The sequence below is a fragment of the Nerophis ophidion genome, linkage group LG07 (genome assembly GCF_033978795.1).
Source record: "Nerophis ophidion isolate RoL-2023_Sa linkage group LG07, RoL_Noph_v1.0, whole genome shotgun sequence".
NCBI classification, from domain to species: Eukaryota; Metazoa; Chordata; class Actinopteri; order Syngnathiformes; family Syngnathidae; genus Nerophis; species Nerophis ophidion.
The window spans coordinates 31,166,346-31,181,710 of NC_084617.1; the positions used below are offsets into that span (position 1 = coordinate 31,166,346).

At 33.6% G+C, this 15,365-nt stretch overlaps 1 protein-coding gene across 2 annotated transcripts in view; it reads right to left on the reverse strand.

The window, feature by feature from the left end:
* Positions 1-15,365, reverse strand: part of hoxb3a (homeobox B3a) — a 136,145-nt gene that overhangs the window by 95,410 nt on the left and 25,370 nt on the right. Inside the window, exon 2 of one of the 2 annotated variants that reach the window (XM_061905945.1) lies at positions 5,547-5,708. The gene's annotated coding sequence lies outside the window, so the exon portion shown is untranslated. Of the gene's footprint in view, positions 1-5,546; positions 5,803-15,365 lie in introns of those variants that run through there. The other variant, XM_061905947.1, reaches the window with a different exon arrangement.

Below are 15,365 nucleotides of genomic sequence, written 5' to 3' on the forward strand. Positions count from 1 at the left end.
TATTAGGAATATGTATCTTACAATGGCTCAGGATTCAATTCCGATTCTTTGGGTGACGATTCGATTTATTATTTATTCTCAGTTGTATATTAATTGATATAAAAATGGTAACAAAACTTTTAAAAACGTAATGTCTAACATGTGACTGATATGTGCAGCAAATGTTTTTTTTTATTGATTTTTGAAACATAGAAATCGATTCAGAATAGTGATAAAAAAACACTTTTTCTGTCACTCTACACATTTTTTTTAAAATATTTGTGTTTGCATTTTTTATCGAATTATAATTTTGAATAAACAATAAAAAAAACTTTATTTAAATTTCTAATATTTTGTTTGAATTTTTAATCGAATTATATTTTTGAATAAACAAAAAACACTTTTTATTTTTATTTTATTTTATTTTATTTTTAAATAATTGTTTGAATTTTGAATCGAATTATAATTTGGAATAAACAAAAAAACAAACCTTTTTTTATTGTTTTAATATTTTGGTTTGGATTTTTAATCGAATTGGAATTTAAAATGAACAAAAAACACACCTTTTTTAAATATATTTTTGTGTAAATTTTCAATGTAATTATAATTTTGAATAAACAAAAAACACATGTTTTTATTTATTTATTTTGTTAAAATTTTAAATGGAATTATAATTTTGAATAAACTTTTTTTTTTCCAAATTCGGATGTGATTCATTTTTGGCAGCCCTTCTACATAATTGTTATTATTATTATTAGTATAGTAGTAATACTCCTGTACTTTTGCATTGTATTTTATTCTGTTCTAGAATTATTCTATTTCTTATGAGGTGTTTCTTTTTGAATTATTCAAAGGAAATACGATTAAAAATAAAAATAAACTAATGATATGATTTTGTTTCAATGTCACTTCAGCAAATATCAAGTCAACATTAATAAAAAGCATTATCAAATATAAAAGTGACTTCCTTCATCAGGTTCCTTTCACAACATTTATGATGATTCATATTTGTGAATTCTTTCTGTGCTTTTGTTCCACTCTCACATCGGTTTAGTTGGACTGACAGATGTGGGCGTGGCCACCTTGACCTCCCACTCGCTCTCTTTGTCCAGGTGAGTATCCATCAAGGTGTGTTGACTTCCTCAACGTTCACCTCCACTTGTCACCGCCGCCTTTTGTCTGCAGCCTCGACTTATTATCCCCAGTTCATATGCAGGTCATGTTTATATAAACTATTACATAGCAGTCATATGCAATAATAATGTTTAACCATGTCAATAATATGTACTTATATATAGTTTATTTGTAAGTCATCATGTTTATAAAAACTATTATAAAACATTCATATGCAATAATAATGTTTAAATTAGTCAATGATGTGTATTTATATATAGTTTATATGTAGGTCGTTATGTTTACATAAACAATTATATATAATTCATATGCAATTAAAAATGTTTAACTATGTATGTAAATTATATGTACTTATTTATAGTTTATTTGTAGGTCATCATGTTTATATAAACTATTATAAAGCATTCTTATGCAATAATAATGTTTAAATTAGTCAGTTATGTGTATTTATATATAGTTTATATGTAGGTCATTATGTTTACATAAACAATTATATATAATTAATATGCAATACAAATGTTTAACTCTGTTAACTATGTACTTATTTATAAAGTATACGCAGGTCGTGTTTATATAAACTATTATATAGCAGTCATATGCAATAATAATGTTTAACTACGTCAATTATAGGTACTTATATATACTTTATATGTAGGTCATCATGTTGATATAAACTATTGTATAGCAGTCATATGCAATAATAATGTTTAACTATGTCAATTATATGTACTTATATATAGTTGTAGGTCATCATGTAAACATAAACTAGTATATAGCATTCATATGCAATAATAATGTTTAACTATGTCAACTATATGTACTTATATATAGTTTATTTGTAGGTCATCATGTTTATATAAACTATTGTATAGCATTCATATGCGATAATAATGTTTAACTATGTCAACTAAATGTACTTATATATATTTTATTTGTAAGTCATCATGTTTATATAAACTATTATATAGCACTCATATGCAATAATAATGTTTGAATTATTCAATTATGTGTACTTATGTATAGTTTATATGTAGGTCATTATGTTTACATAAACTATTATATAGCCTTAATATGCAATAATAATGATTACATTTGTCAATTATATGTATTTCTATATAGTTTATATGTAGGTCATCATGTTTACATAAACTATTATATAGCAGTCGTATGCAATAATAATGTTTGAATTATTCAATTATGTGTACTTATGTATAGTTTATATGTAGGTCATCATGTTTACTTAAATTATTATATAGTATTATATGCAATAATAATGTTTACATTTGTCAGTTATATGTACTTATATATAGTTGTAGGTCATCATGTAAACATAAACTAGTATATAGCATTCATATGCAATAATAATGTTTAACTATGTCAACTATATGTACTTATATATAGTTTATTTGTAGGTCATCATGTTTATATAAACTATTATATAGCATTCATATGCGATAATAATGTTTAACTATGTCAACTAAATGTACTTATATATAGTTTATTTGTAAGTCATCATGTTTATATAAACTATTATATAGCACTCATATGCAATAATAATGTTTAAATTTGTCAATTATATGTACTTATATATAGTTTATACGCAGGTCATCATGTTTACATAAACTATTATACAGCATTCATATGGAATAATAATGTTTGAATTATTCAATGATATGTACTTATGTATAGTTTATATGTAAGTCAATATGTTAACATAAACTATTATATAGCATTCATTTGCAATAATATTGTTTAAATATGTTAATGTTATGCACTCATATATAGTTTATCATAATGTTTACACCAACTATACACGACTATGCAATTATTATTCATATGCAATTATAATGTTTAAATTGTCAATTATATTTACTTTTATATAGTTTATACACAAGTCATCATGTTTACATAAACTATATTATCGCAGTCATATGCAATAGTAATCTTTAAATATGTCAATTATTTGTACTTACTGTATTTATAGTTTATATGTAGGTCATTATGTTTACATAAACTATATACAATTATATAGGAAATATATGCAATAATAATGTTGAAATGTGTCAATATTTAGTTCCTATGCCGGTCTTAATGTTAAGTGATGTAAAATATACACATATCGTATTATACATTGTTATTTTGTTTGTTCTTAAAACACATGATAATAATCAATTAGTTCGTGTATTTGTTGAAATAAAAATTGTTAGAAAACATTCTTAAATTGTTTTTTAAGGGCATTTAACGTACTAATTCACAAATACAATTTGATTCCGATTCTTGGGTTAATGTTTCGATTAAGTCTATTGTTTGGTACGGAAACGATGAACAAAAAAACATGCTGTATTTAATGTATATGTACAGCCAGTAAGATGGTCTAAAATTGTCTTTAAAAAAATACATTCATGGACATTTTTAATCGATTCAGAAACGAAAACAAACTTGTGATTCGGAATGTAAGCTTTTTTTCGTCACCCATCAGTAGGTGCAACATTTCAATAGCAATAACCAAAACATGTATCCATCCATCCATTTTCTACCGCTTATTCCCTTTGGGGGTCGCGGGGGGCGCTGGCGCAAGATATTTAAAAATGCTGTTTTAATGTTGTCGCGAAGACGCACAATAACGAAACACGATGACGTCATGACTGCACGCAAACAAGGCGCATGCTCTGCTTGCTTTTTTTCCCACCGCAAATAAACATTTGGAGGCCTGGCAGAAGGCAAGAGACGTCAGCCTGGTGAAAGATGATTCTCAGCACAAAGTCACACAAGAAAAACGCATTTTTACTCCTTTGTGCCTTTGAGAAATGAACTCGATTCTCTCTTCTATTGTCATGCAAAGAAATACAATATTCACAATGCTTGCTGGAATGTTCACGTTTTACTAACTAAAAATGCAATTAAATAGAAACAAGTGCAATAAAATGCAATCAAATACATTACAATAAATTAAAAATACACAAAGTGTGCTACCAACACAACAACAAATAATATCATGTACACATATAATAGTATTATTATTTACACATATAGTATTATTATTATTATTATCATTATTATTATTAACACATATGCTATTATTATTATTGACACATATAATATTAGTATTATTGACACATTTAATATTATTATTGACACATAAAATATTATTATTATTGACACATATAATATTAGTATTATTGACACATATAATATTATTATTATTGACACATAAAATATTATTATTATTGACACATAATATTTCTATTATACACATATAATATTAATGTATACACATATAATATTATTATTATTATTATTGACACATATTCTATTATTATATACAAATAAATTATTTTAATTATGTACACATAAATTAATATTTTTAGTGACACATAATATATTATTATTTACACACACATTATTATGTACACATATATTATTATTATTTACACATATAGTTTTATCAATATTGACACATGTAATATTTTAATGATATACACATATAATTCTTATTATTGACACATATAATTTTTATTGACACATATAATATTATTATTATTATTTACACACAACGTATTATTATTAACACATGTATTATTATTGAAACATATACTATTATTATTTACATATATATCATTATTATTATTTACACATTTGATATTATTATTATTAGTGACACATTTAATATTAATATTATTTACACATATATTATTATTTACACATATAATATTCCCATTATTTAAACATACAATAATAATATTATTACTGAGACATATAATAATATTATTATTGATACATATAAGACTATTATTATTTACACATATAACATTTTTATTGACACATATAATATTAATATTATGGACACATATATTAGTATATATATTTGACACATATAATACTATTATTATTAACACATATTATTATTTACACATTTAATATTAATATTATTATTATTTACACATATATTATTATTGAAACATTTACAATTATTATTATTGACACATATAATATTCATATCATTTAAACATATATTATTATTATTTAAACATATAATGTTATTATCTACACAAATAATATTATTATTTACACATATAATATTGTTATTATTTAACCATATAATAATATTAATATAATTGACACATATAATCTTATTATTATTGACAAATTATTATATATTATTTACACAAATAACAATTTTCTCAACATATTTAAATATCTCAGCATCAAAACATTTCAAACATTTCTGCTGACAATTTTCCACAAATGAATCCGACTTTTCCCTTCAAATCGCACATTTGTGTGAAAAGTCCCTATTGATTGCGAGCACTAGGAGCACGAAAAATCCACTCACTCGTGTTCGCACCACCTGACTGTCACGCAGCCAAACACACGCACGCACGCCCACGCACGCACACGACACCACGCAACATGTATTATTATCACGTACTCACTTTTTGATGATCCATTTTCTCCGAGTACTCCTGGTATTTCCTTCTGTCCCTGAACGCATCTTTGTAGTCAAATCCGTCATTTGTCCTTTATGGACCAGCACGCAAGTGCACGCGCGCAACATCTCTCCTTGCACGTCCTTCCGGAACATGTTTGTTGTCGTCCTGAGCAGGAAGAAGAAGATCCAGTTAGTTTGCGTCCTTGTGTGGAACCAAAGTGTGAGGACGGACAGCGTGACGAGTGTTTGCGCCGCAATGTGCGTGTGTGTGTTTGTGTGCGTGTGTGTGTGTGTGTGTGTGTGTGTGTGTGTGTGTGTGTGTGTGTGAGCGTGTGAGTGTGCGTGTGTGCGTGCGCGCGCGTGTGAGTCGGCTGAAGTAGGTCAAATTAATGTTGCAGCTTTTTGTTTAACGAACAAACTGACCTTCCGTTAACCCCCCACCGTTTATTTTATCTTTATTTTCCCTCTTCTTCTTCTTCTTCTTTTTCTTTTTCTTCTTCAGAATTAACAAAATGACTTCAGTCTCTCTTCAAGAAAAATGACCTATTGACTTTTCTAAAACACATTTTTCTTCGCTTTAGTGAAGCATCATTTATACTTTTTCTTCTACACATGTTATAATATATATATATATATATTCTTTTTTTCCCAACCACACTGTAAAAAAAAGTCAGTCGATTTTATTGTAAACACACAAAAAACGTTTTTTATATTAAATAATTTGCTTTTTTTTATACCATATTTTGGTCAAATTGCTGCTTTTACGAAAAAACTTTTGCAATCGTTTTTTTTCTTATTATGTTAATGTGTACATGTACTAATTATTAATGTTACTAACATATACATGTGTGTTCATATTCTTCTTTATATTTTATTCCAACACAAACTGAATATTTCAATGTGATGACTTTATTCAGCATGTTTGAGTCTGAGCGTAAAAAAAGATGCAGTATTGATCGCAATCATTCAGCTTCAACATAATCAATCAATCACTGGTGAACTCAGGATGAACTCGCTTCCTTCTCCTATGCCCTTATTTGGTCACACTTCCTGTAATATGGATTGTAGGACAACAAAGAAAATGTATCAAAAAATGTATGTTGTGATTATTATTGTGATTAATATTTGCATATCTTGATGAAGCGTGTGATGAAGTGTATGATGAAGAGTGTGATGAAGAGTATAATAAAGAGTATGATGAAGGGTGTGGCGAAGAGTGTGATGAAGAGTATGACGAAGAGTGTGATGGAGACTATATTGAAGGTTATGATGAAGAGTGTGGTGAAGACTGTGATGAAGAGTATGATAGAGAGTGTGATGAAGGGTATGATGAAGAGTATGATGAAGAGTATGATGAAGAGTTTGATGAAGTGTATGATGAAGCGTATGATCAAGTGAGATTCATACTTTTTATAATTAATATTTTCATTATTATTAATATTATTGACATTATTTGTATTATTATTATTATTATTTTCATTTGATATTGTTATTGGTATTATTATCGTTTTTATTATTAATATTATATCATATAATATTTTATTGATATTACTAGTATTACTTTTTATTAATATCAATATTGTTTTCATTATTATTAACATTATTATTACTTGTAATATTACAATTATTAATATTGTTACTTTCCATCAATTTTCTAAAGCTTGTCCTTTTTTATTATTTGTATTAATATTATTAATACTATTATTGTTTTATATTTAATATCATTAATATTAATATTACCATTATTAATATTATAAATATTTTATTTGTATTATTATTATTATTATTATTGTCATTGTCATTGTTTTTAATATTACTACTATTATCCCCTAATTGTGATAATATTAATTATAATAATAATATATAATAATAGTTGTAATAATAATAACACTAACAATAATAATAATTGTTATTATTATTATAATTACAACAATAATAATAGTAGTAATAATAATAACATTAATAATAATAGTAATAATAATTATGATTATTATAATAATAATAATAATAGTAATAATACTAATAATAATGATGATTATAATAATAATAATATAATAATAATAATAATAATTATAAGGGTGATTTAAAAATTAAATAATAATATGAATAATAGTCTGAATAATCACAACAGATGTTTTAAACGTATTTTCACTGATAAATGCATTTGATGAATTATGAATTATGTTAAAGTTAATCAACTAATCCAATTCTAAAACCAAACCTAACTCAGCAACACTCAGAACTGCAATAAACAGAGCATGAGGTGTCACAATCACGACACAGAACAAACCAAATGTAGTGAAACAAAAATGAATATTATCAACGACAGTATCAATATTAGTTATAATTTCAGCATAGCAGTGATTAAAAATCCTTCATTGACATTGACATTGACATTAGACATTTATAAAAATTAAAAACCAACAATAGTGTCACAGTGGCTTACACTTGCATCGCATCTCATAAGCTTGACAACACACTGTGTCCAATTTTTTCACAAAAAAAAAACAACTCATATTTTTGGTTCGTTTAATAGTTAAAACAAATGTACATTATTGCAATCAGTTGATAAAACATTGTCCTTTACAATTATATAAGCTTTTTACAAAAATCTACTACTCTGCTTGCATCTCAGCAGACTGGGGTAGATCCTGCTGAAATCTTATGTATTGAATGAATACAGAATAGTTTTGAATCGGAAAAATATCGTTTTTGAATCGAGAATCGCGTTGAATCGAAAATATCGATATATAATCGAATCGCGACCCCAAAAATCGATATTGAATCTAATCGTGGGTTGACATTTGGTCGGGATCCATGTTCGCTTGACCGCTCTGATCCATAGTAAAGTTTCACCTCCGGGAATTTTAAACAAGGAATCACCGTGTGTTTGTGTGGCTAAAGGCTAAAGCTTCCCAACTCCATCTTTCTACTTTGACTTCTCCATTATTAATTGAACAAATTGCAAAAGATTCAGCAACACTGATGTCCAGAATACTGTTTTAATTGCGTAATGAAAAGAAACGACTTTTAGCCGCATATGGTGCTGCGCGATTTTCTGACAGTCCGTGACGTCACGCGCATGCGTCATCATTCCGCGACGTTGTCAACAAGAAACTCAGCGGGAAATTTAAAATGGCAATTTAGTAAACTAAACCTTCCGTATTGGCATATGTTGCAACGTTAATATTTCATCATTGATATATAAACTGTCAGACTGCGTGGTCGGTAGTAGTGGGTTTCAGTAGGCCTTTAAAACTCTACTATGCAAAGCCAAACCCATTTATCAACAATATCCTGAAACGCTGCCGGCTTGGCTGGGCCCGAGCTCACCTAAGATAAACTGATGCAAAGTGGAAAGGTGTTCTGTGGTCTAACGAGTCCTTATTTCAAATTATATTTGGAAACAGAGGACGTGGTGTCCTCCGGAACAAAGAGGAAAATAACCATTCGGATTGTTATAGGTGCAAAGCTCAAAAGCCAGCATCTGTGATGGTATGGGGGTGTATTAGGGCCCAAGGCATGGGTAACTTACACATCTGTGAAGGCACCATTAATGCTGAAAGGTCCAAACAGGTTTTGGAGCAACATACGTTGTCATCCAAGCAACGTTATCATGGACACCCCTGCTTATGTGTTACAACAGCGTGGCTTCATAAAAAAAAAAAGAGTGCGGGTACTTTCCTAGCCCGCCTGCAGTCCAGACCTGTCTCCCAGCGAAAATGTGAGGCACATTATGAAGCGTAAAATACGACAGCGGAGACCCCGGACTGTTGAACGACTGAAACTCTACATAAAACAAGAATGGGAAAGAATTCCACTTTCAAAGCTTCAACAATTAGTTTCCTCAGTTCCCAAACGTTTGTTGAGTGTTGTTAAAAGAAAAGGTGATGTAACACAGTGGTGAACATGCCCTTTCCCAACTACTTTGGCACATGTTGCAGCCATGAAATTCACCACGTGGTCGGGGGGCGTGGTTGGGGGCGGGGCGTGGCTGGGGGTGTGGTTAAGAGTCAAATATGTTATATATATATCTATAAAATACTTGACTTTCAGTGAATTGTAGGTATATATATATATATACATATATATAAATATATATATATCAAATATATATATATATATATATATATATACAATACTTGACTTTCAGTGAATTGTAGCTATTTATATATATATATATGTGTGTACATATATATACACACACACATATATATATATATATATATATATGTATGTATATATATATACATATATATATATATATATATATGTATGTATATATATATATATATATATATATATATATATATATATATATATATAATAAATACTTGAATTTCAGTGTTCATTTATTTACACATATACACACACATAACACTCATCTACTCATTGTTGAGTTAGGGTTGAAATGTCCATCATTGTTCAATTCTCTGTCACTATTGTTCTAACCATATGCATGCACAGCTAGACTCTCTGGCAGAGAAGAAGGTTAGCAAAACTCTTAGCCATTATGGACAACACCTCCCACCCACTACACTCGGACCTTGTGGAGAGAATGAGCACATTCAGTGGAAGGCTCGGACTCCCAAATTGTAACACGGAACGACACAGGAGGTCCTTCATACCGACAGCCATCAAACTGTATAATGCATAGGTTCCTTGACTGCACTTAAATGTAGAACATATGAAGAATATATTTATATTATTCATATATTAGTTATATAATATATTATAAATAATATATTATTTATTATTATCATTGTTTATTGTGGGGGAACTGTGGTGCTGAATTAAATAAAGTTCATTCTATTCTATATTCTATTTTATTCTATGTAAAGTAGATGGCAGTAATGTCCTGTTTAAGAGTGTCACAAGTTCACAACATTGGAGCTTACGGCAGACGAACTGCTTTACGGTAGCCGAAAATGTGACTGCTGTTGTTGTGTGTTATTACCGGGCTGGGAGGACTTTAATGAAACTGCCTAACAATAAACCCACATAAGAAACCAATAACTCGCCCTCGATCATTCTACAGGCACGCTCTTTATACTGTGGAAAAGCGGACGTGAAAACAGACTGTCGGCACGTTACTCAGGTCCACTTGGAGCTAGAGAGGGTGTGGCCTCCAGCTCCGCCTGAATTTCAGGAGATTTTCCGGAGAAAATTTGTCCCGGGAGGTTTTTGGGAGAGGTGCTGAATTTCGGGAGTCTCCCGGAAAATTCGGGAGGGTTGGCAAGTATCATATATATGTATACATTGTTGTGCTTGTAGCGTGAAAGCAAGACAACTTGAAGTCTCGTTGACACACAAAAACGTGTGTGTCGTTTATTCATCCAGAACCAGCAAGAATGAACACTTACATCGACACACACTCAAAAAATGGCGGGAACAACAAACCCCCACCTTTGGGAGAATCTCCTGACGGCCACTTAAAGGGGCGGCGTTGAATTACCCGCTCTTAACTGCATATATGTATGCTCAACAAAACAACATTGTCATGTGCACAATCGAACAGTACAGTGAATAATGATGACAAAGTCAATTAACAGGTGTGGTGAATAATGTCCGTAAATCAACCGCTACACACGTCCCCCCAGAATTCGCCATCACAAAGAAACATAAACAGTCAATGGACAGGGGCACGAACGGGCCGACCAGACCGGATGCGCCGGACTGGTACTAACACCGGGGAGTCAGCAAGGGGAACCGGTAGGGTATCCGCACTGTCTAAGGTACCGATGTCCTGTTTAGAAGGATGGAAAACATTATCATGGGGTCTAGGTAGAGCGGGCTGGCGACCCCGGCGCTGGGGTACGGCAGTGGTAACCGGGTGACAGAGTTCCAAGTGGGCCGCTTTCAGCCGGTCCACTGTGATTTTTTCAGACTGACCCCCGATATCCAATAGAAAATGTTTGACCCCGCTCTCAAGGACATGAAATGGCCCATCGCAGTGGTTCTCAAACTTTTTTTGACATCCCCCACTTTGGACAAAGGGGAGTTTTCAAGCCCCACCTGCCCCCATCGCTCTAACAGATCGCTAATGCCAAGTTTAACATTTTCAAATTTATTGAACATCAAATTGTATACATTCCAACTCAATAACATAAAATAAAATCAAGTTCAATAATAAATAAAATAACTGTGCAGCTGTGGTATAACTTGCATCAAGTTCAATAATAAATAAAATAACTTGCATCAAGTTCAATAATAAATAAAACAAAAGTGTTATAACTTGCATCAATTTCAATAATAAATCAAATAAAAGTGTTATAACTTGCATCAAGTTCAATAATAAATCAAATAACTTGCATCAAGTTCAATAATAAATAAATTAAAAGTGCCACTTTTTCGTGTTTTGATCAAATTTACCGCGCTCACAACATCTGTTAAAACCTAATTGAGTTCGGGGCTAAGCTGCCTTAATGCGAGTGCTTCCCGGTGAATGACGCAGTGTGTCCAATGCGCATTTGGCGCAACCCTCTTTATTAGAGCCTGCTGCCCTTTCTTGACCCTGCCATGGTCTGTGCGCCATCGGAGCAAAAGCCCACACAGTTTTCCCAGTTAAGGTCGTGTTCTTTGAGGAAACTGTCCATTATCTTGAACAGCTCATCAGCAGTGGTTCAATTTTTTATGTATTTGCAAAACAGTAAATCCTCGCACAGTGACTTGCCATTCACAAAGCGGACGTATGTGATGAACAGGCAGTCTTTATTGCTGTCAGTAGCTTCGTCCACTTGTAAAGCAAAACAACTTTATTTTAATTTGTCTACGACAGGGGTCGGCAACCTTTACCACTCAAAGAGCCATTCTGACCCGTTTCACAAATGAAATAAAACAATGGGAGCCACAAAACTCTTTTGAAATTTAAAATTAAATAATACTGTCTAATCCCCCTCTGATCCCCTTTTTTTCTCTGTCTATCCCTTGCTGCTCCAGCTTGGCTGCACAAAATGATAATATCCATCCATCCATCCATTTTCTACCGCTTATTCCCTTTCGGGGTCGCGGGGGGCGCTGGCGCCTATCTCAGCTACAATCGGGCGGAAGGCGGGGTACACCCTAGACAAGTCGCCACCTCATCACAGGGCCAACACAGATAGACAGACAACATTCACACTCACATTCACACACTAGGGCCAATTTAGTGTTGCCAATCAACCTATCCCCAGGTGCATGTCTTTGGAAGTGGGAGGAAGCCGGAGTACCCGGAGGGAACCCACGCATTCACGGGGAGAACATGCAAACTCCACACAGAAAGATCCCGAGCCTGGATTTGAACCCAGGACTGCAGGAACTTCGTATTGTGAGGCAGACGCACTAACCCCTCTGCCACCGTGAATGATAATATAAATACATTTAATAAAGTCACATTTAAATAAGGCAACAAGAGAAGTATCCTACACTTCTCTTCTGTAAAGTAAATGTGAACAGCCGATATGGGCATCTACATCAACTATGTGATTTGCCTGAGAAGCTGGACAGGACAAAAAAATTAAAATAAAAAAATAAAATAAAAAAATTAAAAATGAAATAACACTGCATATACATTTTTCTTTTTGTTTTGTGCTATGTATAAACAAACTATGATGGGTTACGTTTATGAAATCAATGAACGACTGCAGAAAAAATGAAATAAAATTTCTGCATGCAACAAAACGTTTTTAACTCCGAAAAAGACGTCGGGTTGAAGGTTAAGTAAAATACATAATGTCTATTTAAGTCTTCCTTGTAGTAATGAAAAAACAAAATGCCAAACTTAAATTATTCACTGGCAGAAAACCAAAAATGCCGTCCTCTCTCTCTGTGTCGTCATCCTTTTACTGGCGCCGTGCATCAGCTGCCAACCTAAATGATAAAATGTCTATTTCGCTGAACAATTAAAAAAATTGAGTACATGCAAAAGTATAGGAAATTAAAATATTTATCATACGTGGTCAATGTGATTTTTGCTCCTGAACCGCAACACACAGCGTCTCCACATAGGGGTTGTATGACGTCACCTTTATCTTCACACAGGATTGTAAACTCTCATCTGTGAGGCGTGTGCAATGTTTGTTTTTAATAAAGTTCATGTTGGAGAACACCTGCTCCCATGCATATGTAGATCCAAAGATCGACAGGACTCCAAGTGCATACTTTTTCATGTTCACAAAAAAGTCGGGGATGGCGTTCCAAGTTTCGAACACAAGTTTGTCTGGTTTGGGGAGGTTTTCAATATCACACTATTTGTGATTCTGAGCAAGAACGGCCTTCTGGCGTGAAACATCTTCAAGGTGCGCTGTCAGTCGCATTAACTTGGACACTCACATGTCTCCGTCCGGAGACGCGCGCGGCCGTGGGCGTGTCCCGAGGTTCGACTAGCAGGTTGACGAGCTGAGCTGCCGTGACAAGCTGAGCCGCATCAGAGTGATCAAAGAGCCGCATGCAGCTCCGGAGCCGCCGGTTGCCAAACCCTGGTCTACGAGTTGTTCCTAAAGATCACTTGCAATGTCACATATACGTCTCTGAACTGTGGGACAGCTTTTAATTTTGCTGCGCTTGTCTCGTCAAGCATGACTGACACCTTGTCTATTACAGACAGCAAATGTGTGTGCTTTTTTTGCATTGAGCAATTCTGTATGCAACTATATATGAAGCCAATTTATCCATTTTGTGTAATTGTGGTCCACACATTAGCCTGCTACATATCCGCGCGAAAGATTGTTCCGCTTAGCCCCGCCCCCATTAGTTACTGTTGCGTCTGTCAAACTTTCGCTTCTACCTGGAAATTTAAAGCCTACAGGAAAAATAAGTAATTTACATGAATTTATATATCGGATTTCACAGACAAAATCACAAAGTGATTTACAGTTTGTATAGAACATGGGGCTGTAATAAAAAAAATCTAAGAATTAAAAAAATAATAATAATAAAAAAAGTTAAAGTGAAATTTCCTCCCGTTCCTCGCGACCCACCTGTCATGTCTCTATTCCCCACCAGTGGGGCGCGCCCCACACTTTGAGAAACACTGGCCCATCGTAAGGAGGCTGAAGCGGGCACCGGTGGGCGTCGTGGCGGACAAAAACAAATGCTGCTCTCTTTAAAGAAGTGGGAACATGAGACGCCTTAAGGCCGTGTTGAGAAGTGGGGATGGGGGCAAAACCCTAGGCGGCATCGAGGAGAGCCGCTCGCTGCTCACCAGCGGACCAAGGTGCCGTCGTGCTAGGAATAAAGTCACCTGGCACTCGCAGGGCTGGCCATACACCAACTCTGCCGAGGAAGATTGCAGGTCTTCCTTGGGGGAAGTCCAAAGGCCCAGCATCACCCAAGGGAGCTTGTCTACCCAAGCGCTGTCTTTCAGGGACGCCCTGAGCGCTGCCTTCATGGATCTGTGAAATCGCTCACACATACCATTGGCCTGTGGGTGATACGTCGTTGTGTGGTGGAGTTTCCCTCCCAGGCTCTCGGCAACAGCGGCCCAGAGCTCAGAAGTGAACTGAGAGCCCTGGTCGGATGATATGTCCGACGGGGTACTGAAACGGGCAACCCACGCACCAATGAACACGCGTGCCACCTCTGCGGAGGTGGCAGACGTCGAAGGTACCGCGTCCGGCCAGCGGGTGGTCCTGTCGACCATCGTGAGGAGGTATGTGCAGCTGCGTGAGGAGGGGAGAGGCCCAACCAAGTCCACATTGACATGATCAAAACGGCGCTCCAGAACTGTAAACGGTGCCAGTGGAGCCCGCGTGTGGCAGTGCACTTTTGAGCGCTGGCATGCCACATAGGTGGAAACCCAGTCCCTAACTCAGGACCTTAGTATTGTGAGACAGACGCACTAACC